The sequence below is a fragment of the Carassius gibelio genome, chromosome B3, assembly GCF_023724105.1.
Source record: "Carassius gibelio isolate Cgi1373 ecotype wild population from Czech Republic chromosome B3, carGib1.2-hapl.c, whole genome shotgun sequence".
Taxonomy (NCBI): domain Eukaryota; kingdom Metazoa; phylum Chordata; class Actinopteri; order Cypriniformes; family Cyprinidae; genus Carassius; species Carassius gibelio.
In genome coordinates, this window is record NC_068398.1 from 879,111 (window position 1) to 891,452 (window position 12,342).

The window sequence follows — 12,342 nt, forward strand, 5'->3', positions numbered from 1 at the left end:
TGGGCGTGGTTTTCCTTCATATTTATATTTCTGTGTATCAGGAAGCCATAGCTGAATAATTTCATGTTCATAATCACCCTGGAGTGCTCAAAATTGTAAATATGAAAGGGAACATACTTGATACTTCTGAGATATTTTCTTTAGAATTTCTAGGTGCTAATGATTGTTGTGTTTTTGTGAATTAACACACACAGAACCAAACCACAAAATAAAACCCAGGCCTGGTCCTCTCTCGTCCTTCACTGTCATTACTCCTCCCTTTATCCTTCAGGAGCTCCTCCGTGGAATGACTCGTCCAGTTGCCCTCACATCAATAGTCATAAAGGTCTTTGAGGGACTGGTTAAAAATGTCATCTGCTCCTCCATACCGGATACTTTGGACCCTCTTCAGTTTGACTATCGCCCAAACAGATCCACTGATGATGCCATCTCTCACATCCTGCACTCTTCTCTCACACACATTGACAGCAATAACAGGAACTATGTAAGGCTGCTATTCATCGACTATAGCTCAGCTTTTATAGTCCTCATAAATCTAGCTTCTAAACTCATAGACCTCTGCCTGGATTCTTCACTCTACAAATGAATTCTTGATTTGCTCTGTGGTGAAACTAGGCCAGTACACCTCCAACTCCATCACCTTGAACATAGGAGCCCCACAGGGCTGTGTCCTGAGTTCCCTGCTCTTCTCTCTCTACACACATGACTGCATGTCTTCGCACAGCTCCACATCTATAATCAAATTTGCAAATAAAAATCTTGAATCTTGAACTTGAGACTGGTGAGTCGTGCAGGTGTCGCTTATTTCAAGTCTGCTTTATTGTCAGTTTCCACATGTACAGTACATACATACAGAGAATCAAAATTGCGTTACTCTCAGACCCTGGTGTATACAGATAACATTAACATTAAAGCCTAAAAAATAACTAGATCAAATATAAAATGTAGATACAACTATAAAATAAGGGAATGATAAAAAAGACATATAATAAAATTTAAAATAAAGATAAAAATAAAGTTAAATAAAGCAGCGCAAGGTAAATGACAGATATAGTGAAAATCAATTAAGTGAACAACAGTGCAGTTAAAAGATTTTTTAGTGCAAAAAATCACTTATTAAGAATATCTTATTAAGTCTGATTAAAGTGACAAGTGACCAAGAGCAGTTATTTAACTGACTTATGAGGTAGTGGAATGACGTCAGTTCCATGCCGAATGAGGTAGTGAGTGGTGAGTGAGCAGACCAATGCTGCACAAGTGACTAGTGCATGCCATCATATAATTAGTTGGAGGGGGGGGGGGGGGGGGGTTCATAGTTCAGTGGTGCCTGGGGAAGAAGAGGGGAGGGGGGGGACAAGTTCGGGAGCGAGTTAAGCTTCCTGACAGCCTGGTGGATGAAGCTGTCCTTCAGTCTGCTGGTCCTGGCCTGGAGACTCCGCAGTCTCCTCCCTGATGGTAGCAGGCTGAAAAAGCTGTGTGATGGGTGAGTGGGATCACCTGTGATGCAGAGGGCTTTGCGGGTGAGACGTGTTCCATAAATGTCCTGGAGGGAGGGGAGAGAGACACCAATGATCTTCTCAGCTGCTCTCACTATGCGTTGCAGAGTCTTTCGGCAGGACGCGTTGCAGGCTCCATACCACACAGTGATGCAGCTCGACAGAATGCATTTACATTTACATTTAATCATTTAGCAGATGCTTTTATCCAAAGCGACTTACAAATGAGAACAATAGAAGCAGTCAGGTCAACAAGAGAACAACAACAGAATACAAGTGCCATGACAAGTCTCAGTTAGTCTAGTATAGAATGCATAGCCAGGTGTATATAATTTTTTTTTTTTTTTTTTATTAAATGAAAAAGACAAGAAAAGAAAAAGTACTGGTGTTAGTAGGTTAAGTGCAGGCGAAAAAGATGAGTCTTTAGATGTTTCTTGAAAATGAGTAAAGACTCAGCTGTACGAATTGAGATTGGGAGGTCATTCCACCAGCTGGGCACAGTCCAGGAAAAGGTCCGTGAGAGTGATTTTGAATTTCTTTGGGATGGCACCACAAGGCGTTGTTCACTTGCAGAGCGCAAACTTCTGGAGGGCACATAAGATTTAACCAGTGAGTTTAGGTAAGTTGGTGCCGTGCCAGTGGTCGTCTTGTAGGCAAGCATCAGTACCTTGAATTTGATGCGAGCAGCTACTGGTAGCCAGTGTAACCTGATGAGGAGAGGAGTAACATGAGCATTTTTTGGCTCATTGAAGACAACCCTCACTGCTGCATTCTGGATCATTTGCAGAAGCTTGACAGTACATGCAGGAAGAGCCAGGAGAGCATTACAATAGTCCAGTCTGGAGAGAACAAGAGCTTGGACAAGAAGTTGGGTTGCTTGCTCTGACAGGAAGGGTCTAATCTTCCTAATGTTGTATAAGGCAAACCTGCAGGACCGGGTCGTTGTAGCAATGTGGTCAGTGAAGCTTAATTGATGATCCATCACAACTCCTAGGTTTCTGGCTGTCCTCGAAGGAGTTATGGTTGACGAGCCCAGCTGTATAGAGAAGTTGTGATTTATCAATGGGTTAGCTGGAATCACCAGTAGTTCAGTCTTTGTAAGGTTAAGCTGAAGGTGATGGTCATTCATCCAGCTAGAAATGTCACTCAGAAAGACTGAAATGCGAGCAGCTACCGTCGGGTCATCAGGCTGGAATGAGAAGTAGAGTTGGGTGTCATCAGCATAGCAGTGATAAGAAAAGCCATGCTTCTGAATGACAGATCCTAAAGATGTCATGTAGATGGAGAAGAGAAGTGGTCCAAGTACTGAGCCTTGAGGAACCTCAGTAGCAAGGTGGTGTGACTTAGAAACCTCACCCCTCCAAGACACACTGAAGGATCTGTCAGAGAGGTAGGACTTAACCCACAGGAGAGCAGTTCCAGAGATTCCCATCTTTCTGAGGGTGGACAGGAGAATCTGGTGATTAACAGTGTCAAAAGCAAGTAGACAGGTCCAGTAAGATGAGTACCGAGGATTTTGAAGCTGCTCTTGCTAGTCGCAGGGCTTAAGTAACCGAGAGCAGAGCAGTCTCAGTTGAGTGGCCAATTTTGAAGCCAGATTGGTTGCTGTCCAGGAGGTTGTTCTGTCCAAGGAACATAGAAAGCTGGTTGAACACAGCCCGCTCAAGTGTCTTTGCAATGAATGGAAGAAGGGATACCGGTCTGTAGTTTTCAAGAAGCGCTGGATTTAGAGATGGTTTCTTGAGAAGTGGGCTTACCCGAGCCTGCTTGAATGCTAAGGGAAATGTTCCAGATTGAAGAGAGGAGTTGATAATGTGAGTAAATGAAGGTATGACTGAAGAAGAGATCGCTTGAAGGAGGTGAGTGGGGATAGGATCAAGTGGACAAGTAGTAGGATGATTGGACAGGAGAATTTTGGAGACGTCCATCTCTGAGAGTGGGGAGAAGGAGGATAAAGAGTGTGCATCAGTTATTGTGAAGTTTTCCTCAGTCTGTGGTGTGGAGAATTGTTCACTGATGGATCTTGTCTTATTTGTGAAGAAAGCTGCAAAGTCGTCCGCTGTAAGAGTCGATGGAGGAGGTGGAGGCGGCGGATTAAGAAGAGAAGAGAAAGTCTTGAATAGTGTCCGAGCGTCACAGCAGCTGTTAATTTTGTTGTGGTAGTAGGATGTTTTAGCTGTAAAGACATTTGCAGAGAAGGAAGAGAGGAGAGATTGATACACACTGAGGTCCGTAGAGTTTTTTGATTTCTGCCATTTCCTCTCTGCAGCCCTGAGTTTAGAGCGATGTTCACGGAGAACCTCGGACAGCCAGGGGGCAGATGGGGCAGTGCATGCTGGTCTAGACAACAGTGGGCAAAAATTGTCCAAGCAAGATGTTAAAGTGGAGCAAAGAGTGTCCGTAGCACTGATCGTGTCCAGAGCAGAAAACTGAGAGAATGGTGGAAGAGAGGATGAAACCACAGCAGATAGGCGAGATGGAGAGAGTGAGCGTAGGTTCCGTCGAAAGGTGACCTGCGTTGGAGTGTGTGCCACTTCAGGAGTAAGTGCTAGGTTAGCAGTAATGAGGAAGTGATCAGAGGTGTGCAGTGGAGCAACTGAAGAGGTCTCCACAGAGCAACCACGCGTGTAGATGAGGTCAAGTTGGTTGCCCGATTTGTGAGTCGCTGTAGTGGACACTAGCTTGAGATCAAATGAGGTGAGCAGAGTTTTGAAGTCAGCAGCCTGGGGTTTATCTAAGTGGACGTTGAAGTCACCAAGCAGTACCAGAGGAGTACCATCTTCAGGAAAGTTTGAAAGCAGCACATCCAACTCCTCCAAGAAGTTTCCCAGTTGACCTGGAGGACGATAAATGACCACAAAGTGGATTTTAACAGGGTGGGTTACAGTAATGGCATGTGATTCAAATGAACCAGTACCTGTAGGTGATGGCTGAAGTTCAAATTTCCATTCTTTGGATATAAGGAGACCCGTACCTCCACCCCTCCCAGTGGTACGAGGAGTGTGGGAACAAGTGAAATTAGTAGAGAGGGCTGCAGGGGTGGCAGTATCTTAAGGTTTGATCCAAGTCTCTGTCAGTGCCATGAGGTTGAGACCAGAATGGGTAGCAATAGAGGAAATGAAGTCTGCTTTGTTAACTGCAGACTGGCAGTTCCAGAGACCAACTGGAATAGAGAGCATAGTAGTAGAGGTCAGAGGGACAGCCCGTAGGTTTGTCAGACAGGCCTCCCTGTGACGTACATAGAGTGCTCTCCGAGTGTTAGTAGTGATAGTAGAGATCTGAAAGAGATCTGATAGTGACTACAAGTGTAAGATATATTTGAGAACAAACTATACAAAGAGTGGAAAAAAAGAGAAAAGCAATACTCAGGTGCCCTGTCGGTGTCCTTGCTCGGTGGAGTCGTGCAGGTAGAGTCGATTGTCTTTACACTCATCGGTCTTCACACGAGGAGGGTTCACACGAGGGTTGCCGCGACCGCTGCAGCGGTGAAACCTAGTGCTTTGTATTAGCCTGATTACCTGTGATTGAAGTCAGCTGGACACGCCTCACTATTTAGCAGATCGAAACCAGGCAGTCCCGCGATAGGCAAACGCAAAACCAAGCGCCACTTTCAGCACGTATTAACCACGGTAAGACACACACAATTTAAACCAAAAAACTTTCCTAGCAATGATGATCACACTAGTCTGATGAGAAAACAAGACAAAACACTCACAAGCTGCTGTCCTTCTATGTTGCTCGACTGTTTCGATGGTGCCTCTGTAGAAGGTGTACATGATGGGGGGTGGGACTCTGGCTCTTCTCAGTTTGCGGAGGAAGTAGAGAAGTAGAGACAGGCTGTTGTGATTTCTTGGCCAGTGCTGCGGTGTTTTCAGTCCAGGAGAGGTCCTCTGTGATGTGCACACCCAGGAACTTGGTGCTGCCGACTCTCTCCACAGTCGCACCGTTGATGGTCAGAGGAACGTGCTGAGTGTGTGCTCTTCTGAAGTCTACAACAATCTCCTTTGTCTTCTCCGCGTTCAGAGAGATATTGTTGTCACTGCACCACTTGGCCAGGCGGCTCGCCTCACTTCTGTAGTCAGGTAAGTGCAACAGGACGGTAGTCATTAAAGCAGGATGGAGATGGCTTCTTCGGGACTGGGATGATGGTGGTAGTTTTAAAGCATGTGGGAACAACAGCCTGACTCAGTGAGATGTTAAAAATGTCTGTGAAGACATCAGTGAGTTCTGCTGCACAGACTTTCAGTACACGCCCAGGGATGTTGTCAGGACCCGGAGCTTTGCTGGCATTGATCCTGCTGAAGGATCTCCTCACGCTGTCTGGGGTCAGCATCATCACCTGGTCACCGGGAGGAGGTGGAGTCTTCTGTGCAGTGGTGCTGTTTTGTTGCTCAAAGCGAGCGAAGAAGGTGTTCAGCTCATTTAGCAGAGAGATGTTGTTGTCACAGGTCCGTGGTGGGGGCTTGTAGTCCATAATGGTCTGTATCCCCTGCCACAGGTTCCTAGTGTCTCTGCTGTCGCTGAATTGGTGAGCTATCCTCCTGGAGTGCTGTCTCTTAGCCTCTCTAATGCCACGGGACAGGTTGGCCGAAGCTGTTCTCAGGCCCAACTCATCTCCAGCTCTGAAGGCAGCATTCCGTGTCTTCAGGAGTCTGTAGACCTCCCCTGTCATCCATGGCTTCTGGTTGGCCCGGACAGTGATGGTTTTTGTGACCGTTACATCATCAATACACTTATTGATGTAGCCAGTAACAGTCTCTGAGTACTCCTGGAGGTCAGTGGTGTTATTGCATTTGGCAGCCTGTTTAAACATGTCCCAGTAGCATTAGCATAACAGTGATGTGGTCTGAGGCTCCGAGGTGGGGGAGGGGGAGGGCTTTGTAAGCTCCTCTCTGTGTGGTGTAAACAAAGTCCAAGATGTTATTACCTCGTGTTGGAAAGTTGATGTGCTGGTGTATTTTTGGAAACACACTCTTAAGGTCAGCATGGTTGAAATCCCCAGCTATGATGAGAAAAGCATCCGGGTGTGCTGTCTGCTGCGCACTGATGTGCTGGTACAGTTCATTAAGTGCGTCGTTCCTGTTGCTGATGATGTTGAATGGGGGAATGTACACTGAAATGAGCAGTATAGCAGTATATTCCCTCGGCAGATAGAACGGCCGGCACTTAATAATCATAAACTCCACCAGGGGTGAGCAGTGTTTGCTGATCACAACAGTATCGCGGCACCACGCGTCATTGATGTAAACACAAAGCCCGCCGGCATGGGTTTTTCCTCCCGCGACGAGAGCTCTGTCCGCTCGATAGCACGTCAGCTGGTCGAGCTGAATAGTGCCGTCTTGAACGCTTTTGCTGAGCCATGTTTCCGTGCAGGGGCGTCGCACCCGTGGGGTATGTGGGGGTTTTAACACCCACACTTTTCCCGGTGAGAGGGTTCGACACCCGCACATTTTCTGCAGTTTTTCCGCAGTTTTGCACAAACGCCTTACTACAGTCGATCCTCCGTTTCTCTGACCGCTCTGTGTCTGCGCTCGCCGCGGCTGCCTCCTCCCCCCTCCCTCTCAAACTTGACACCGGCTTTGAGTGTGATCGGCTGATGATTGGCTGTTCTGCCTTAAGTCCCGCCTCTCTTGGGGTGTTATCGGTCAGCTCGTGCCGAGGAGGCGGGAACTTATGGTTATTTACATCTCCCTTTTCCAGGTACTTTGAATGAGTGTATATGCTTTAGAGGTTTTTAAATAAGCTTGATATGTGTTTGGGAAGATGTTCTGTTAATCGTTTTGTTGACATGTCAAATGTTTTCGGTATTATATTTCGTTTTTTAGACTAATGCTAATTGCTATTATTGGGATATTGTTTGCATACCTGTTGAAGAACTATGAAATTAAAGTGTATATTATTTTAATGTTTAAAAACAGTAAATTGTTACATTATTTATACCACCAGAGAAAAAGCTTTGTGTGGGCGTTTTTTTCTCTCCTTTTCTTATTTTGCCTTTTTTTTCTCCCCTTTTCTGATTTTTTTTTCTTTTCTTTTTTTTTTTTATGTAGGAATATTTTTTTCCCAGCCAAACGCTGCAAGCCGGAAATCCTGCACAGTGCCAGAGAACTTTAAGCCCTGCATTTTGTACCCCTCTGTCAAAGTGTTCATCATTTTTATTGTTTATAAACAAACCACATCCATCCCCCACACTTTTGAAAAGCTTGCTACGCCCCTGTTTCCGTGAACACAAAAACACAACTCTTACAGTCGTACAGTCCTCTGAGTTGAGCGTAGTAATCGAATGTAGTCCAGTTTATTGTCCAACGAGCGTACGTTAGCCAGTACGATGGTGGGGATGGATGGCTTGTGTGGGTTAGCCATTAGCCTAGCCCGGATATCTCCGCGCTACCCCCTCTTCTGCTTCCACTCACGCCGCTTGTGGCGCCTCCGCTGCGTGCGCGATGCAGTAGTGGTCAGAAGAGGATCTATGACTTCTGGAAGCGTCTCGTTTAGGAGCTTACAGTAGATGGTATAGATATATAAATATATATTAAATACTTGAATGCATATGTGGTGAGAGGAGACCACATTGTAAATATGCTGCAACGCAGAATGGAGAGATCAGAATTTATCAAACGACTGAACAAAAACATAATTCACAAAACTTTATTCTGACATTTTAATATCCATGCTGATAATGAAAAAGATGCATTGGGGTCAGCATTTAAAGACATTCTGAACTCTATTGGTGTTAGACAACACGTTTCAGGACCTACTCATTGTCGAAATCATACTCTAGATTTAATACTGTCACATGGAATTGATGTTGATAGTGTTGAAATTATTCAGCCAAGTGATGATATCTCAGATCATTATTTAGTTCTGTGTAAACTTCATATAGCCAAAATTGTAAATTCTACTTCTTGTTACAAGTATGAAAGAACCATCACTTCTAACACAAAAGATTGCTTTTTAAGTTATCTTCCTGATTTATCCAAATTCCTTAGCATTTCCAAAACCTCAGAACAACTTGATGATGTAACAGAAACTATGGACTCTCTCTTTTCTAGCACTTTAAATTGCTCCTTTACGCTTAAGGAAGGTTAAGGAAAACAGTTTGACACCATGGTATAATGAGCATACTCGCATCCTAAAGAGAGCAGCCCGAAAAATGGAGCGCAGCTGGAGGAAAACAAAACTAGAGGTATTTCGTATTGCTTGGCGGGAAAGTAACATATCCTACAGAAAAGCATTAAAAACTGCTAGATCCGATTATTTTTCTTCTCTTTTAGAAGAAAACAAACACAACCCCAGGTATTTATTCAATTAATTAACGAAAAATAAAGCCTCAACAAGTGTTGACATTTCCCAACACCACAGCAGTAATGACTTTATGAACTATTTTACTTCTTAAATCGATACTATTAGAGATAAAATTGCAACCATTCAGCCATCAGCTACAGTATCACATCAGACAGTGCACTATAGACCCCCTGAGGAACAGTTCCACTCATTCTCTACTATAGGAGAGGAAGAATTGTATAAACTTGTTAAATCATCTAAACTTACAATCACCTTTATTTAAATAGTGCTTTAAACAAAATACATTGCGCCAAAGCACTGAACAACATTCATTTGGAAAACAGTGTCTCAATAATGCAAAATGATAGTTAAAGGCAGTTCATCATTGAATTCAGTTATGTAATCTCTGTTCAGTTGAAATAGTGTCTGTTTTAATTTGCAATCAAGTCAATGATATCGCTGTAGATGAAGTGACCCCAACTAAGCAAGCCAGAGGCGACAGCGGCAAGGAACCGAAACTCCATCGGTGACAGAATGGAGAAAAAAACCTTGGGAGAAACCAGGCTCAGTTGGGGGGCCAGTTCTCCTCTGACCAGACGAAACCAGTAGTTCAATTCCAGACTGCAGCAAAGTCAGATTGTGCAGAAGAATCATCTGTTTCCTGTGGTCTTGTCCTGGTTGTCCTCTGAGACAAGGTCTTTACAGGGGATCTGTATCTGGGCTCTAGTTGTCCTGGTCTCCGCTGTCTTTCAGGGATGTAGAGGTCCTTTCTAGGTGCTGATCCACCATCTGGTCTGGATACGTACTGGATCCGGGTGACTGCAGTGACCCTCTGATCTGGACACAGACTGGATCTGGTGGCCACGGTGACCTCGGAACAAGAGAGAAACAGACAAATATTAGCGTAGATGCCATTCTTCTAATGATGTAGAAAGTACGGTGTTATGTGAAGTGTTCCGGTTCCAGTTTACCTAATTAATGCAGCCTAAAAATCCTTTAACGGATTTGGATATTAAAAGCATATTAGTATGTTATGTGTATGCCAGGTTAAAGAGATGGGTCTTTAATCTAGATTTAAACTGCAAGAGTGTGTCTGCCTCCCGAACAATGTTAGGTAGGTTATTCCAGAGTTTAGGCGCCAAATAGGAAAAGGATCTGCCGCCCGCAGTTGATTTTGATATTCTAGGTATTATCAAATTGCCTGAGTCTTGAGAACGTAGCGGACGTAGAGGATTATAATGTAAAAGGAGCTCATTCAAATACTGAGGTGCTAAACCATTCAGGGCTTTATAAGTAATAAGCAATATTTTAAAATCTATACGATGTTTGATAGGGAGCCAGTGCAGTGTGGACAGGACTGGGCTAATATGGTCATACTTCCTGGTTCTAGTCAGAACTCTTGCTGCTGCATTTTGGACTAGCTGTAGTTTGTTTACCAAGCGTGCAGAACAACCACCCAATAAAGCATTACAATAGTCTAACCTTGAAGTCATAAATGCATGAATTAACATTTCTGCATTTGACATTGAGAGCATAGGCCGTAATTTAGATATATTTTTGAGATGGAAAAATGCAGTTTTACAAATGCTAGAAACGTGGCTTTCTAAGGAAAGATTGTGATCAAGTAGCACACCTAGGTTCCTAACTGATGACGAAGAATTGACAGAGCAACCATCAAGTCTTAGACAGTGTTCTAGGTTATTACAAGCAGAGTTTTTAGGTCCTATGATTAACACCTCTGTTTTTTTTCAGAATTTAGCAATAAGAAGTTACTCGTCATCCAGTTTTTTATATCGACTATGCATTCCATTAGTTTTTCAAATTGGTGTGTTTCACCGGGCCGCGAAGAAATATAGAGCTGAGTATCATCAGCATAACAGTGAAAGCTAACACCATGTTTCCGGAACTGGAAACACTTCCCATAACACCCTATGTACTTGCTACATCATTAGAAGAATGGCATCTACGTTAATATTAGTCTGTTTCTCTCTTATTCCGAGGTCACCGTAGCCACCAGATCCAGTCTGTGTCCAGATCAGAGGGTCACTGCAGTCACCCGGATCTAGTACGTATCCAGACCAGATGGTGGATCAGCACCTAGAAAGCACCTCTACATCCCTGAAAGACAGCGGAGACCAGGACAACTAGAGCCCAGATACAATCCCCTGTAAAGACCTTGTCTCAGAGGACCACCAGGACAAGACCACAGGAAACAGATGATTCAATCTGACTTTGCTGCAGTCTGGAATTGAACTACTGGTTTCATCTGGTCAGAGGAGAACTGGCCCCCCAACTGAGCCTGGTTTCTCCCAAGGTTTTTTTCTCCATTCTGTCACCGATGGATTTTTGGTTCCTTGCCGCTGTCGCCTCTGGCTTGACACTATTTAACTGAACAGAGATGACATCACTGAATTCAATGATGAACTGCCTTTAACTATCATTTTGCATTATTGACACACTGTTTTCCTAATGAATGTTGTTCAGTTGCTTTGACGCAATGTATTTTGTTTAAAGCGCTATATAAATGGTGACTTTGACTTTGACATCACTTCTAAACTGGTTAGGACAACATTCTTTTCTAGCCTTGATGCTGCCAGAGGTTTCTGGTAGATAGTGTTTGACGAAACCAGCAAGATGTTGACTATTTTCATAATCCCCTTCAAGAGGCAGTGCTTTTGTTGCTTGCCATTCGGCATAACTAGTGCTCCAAAGATATTTCAGAAACTCATGATTGAGCAGCTTCGGAGCATCAAGGGAGTATGCTGCAACATGGACAACATCTTGGTTTACAGTCGTACATGTGAAGTACATGACCATAGACTTGAAGTATATGCATTTTGGTCAGAAGGAAATATGGGTTTTATGGGACATTGTTGTCAAATTAAGAGGTAACTTGTCAATTTAATAATTTTTGATTCATGCGCCTTTGAACTTGGAAACAGTGCATTAACATGAGCAACACAAACACAGACGCTGCCTTTAGGTTAATTTTGTCATTTGACAACATGTTAAAGACCCTTTTCTCATCAAAAAGTGTTTACAAACAGATATTTGTGACATTTGAAGTATCGATATAGAATTTATGCTTTAAAGTTAAACGAAAAAAGATTATGTCGACACATAAGAAACGTTGTATTTTTTGAGCAATGACTAGTGAGTATCCAACACAAATGAGAGTTCAATGAATCTTAGCTGTGTCCAGATGACTGGTTCCTTTGCAGGTTCGTGGAGGGTTTGGGATCCGGAGCGAAGGAGAACAATGGATGGAGATCTTTGGGGAATAGGAGGTAAGGATAAACCGGCAAATAGCATAAAGAGAGTCTGGTAAAGTTCAAAGTAGTGAATGGTAGACCAGATGATGAGTGGCTGTGGGGGTTGAATTCTAATGGATTTCTGTGAGATGTGTGTGTCGCCTTCTTTAAGGCTCCACCTGGAAAGAAAGAAAGAAAGACATCATGTTTACAGCTGTGATGACAAGGGCTTATCAGCATCGACTGAACGCTGTATTTTCAAAAGTTTGTGACATATTTAAAGATAGCGGCATAGAATCTTTAAAATATGT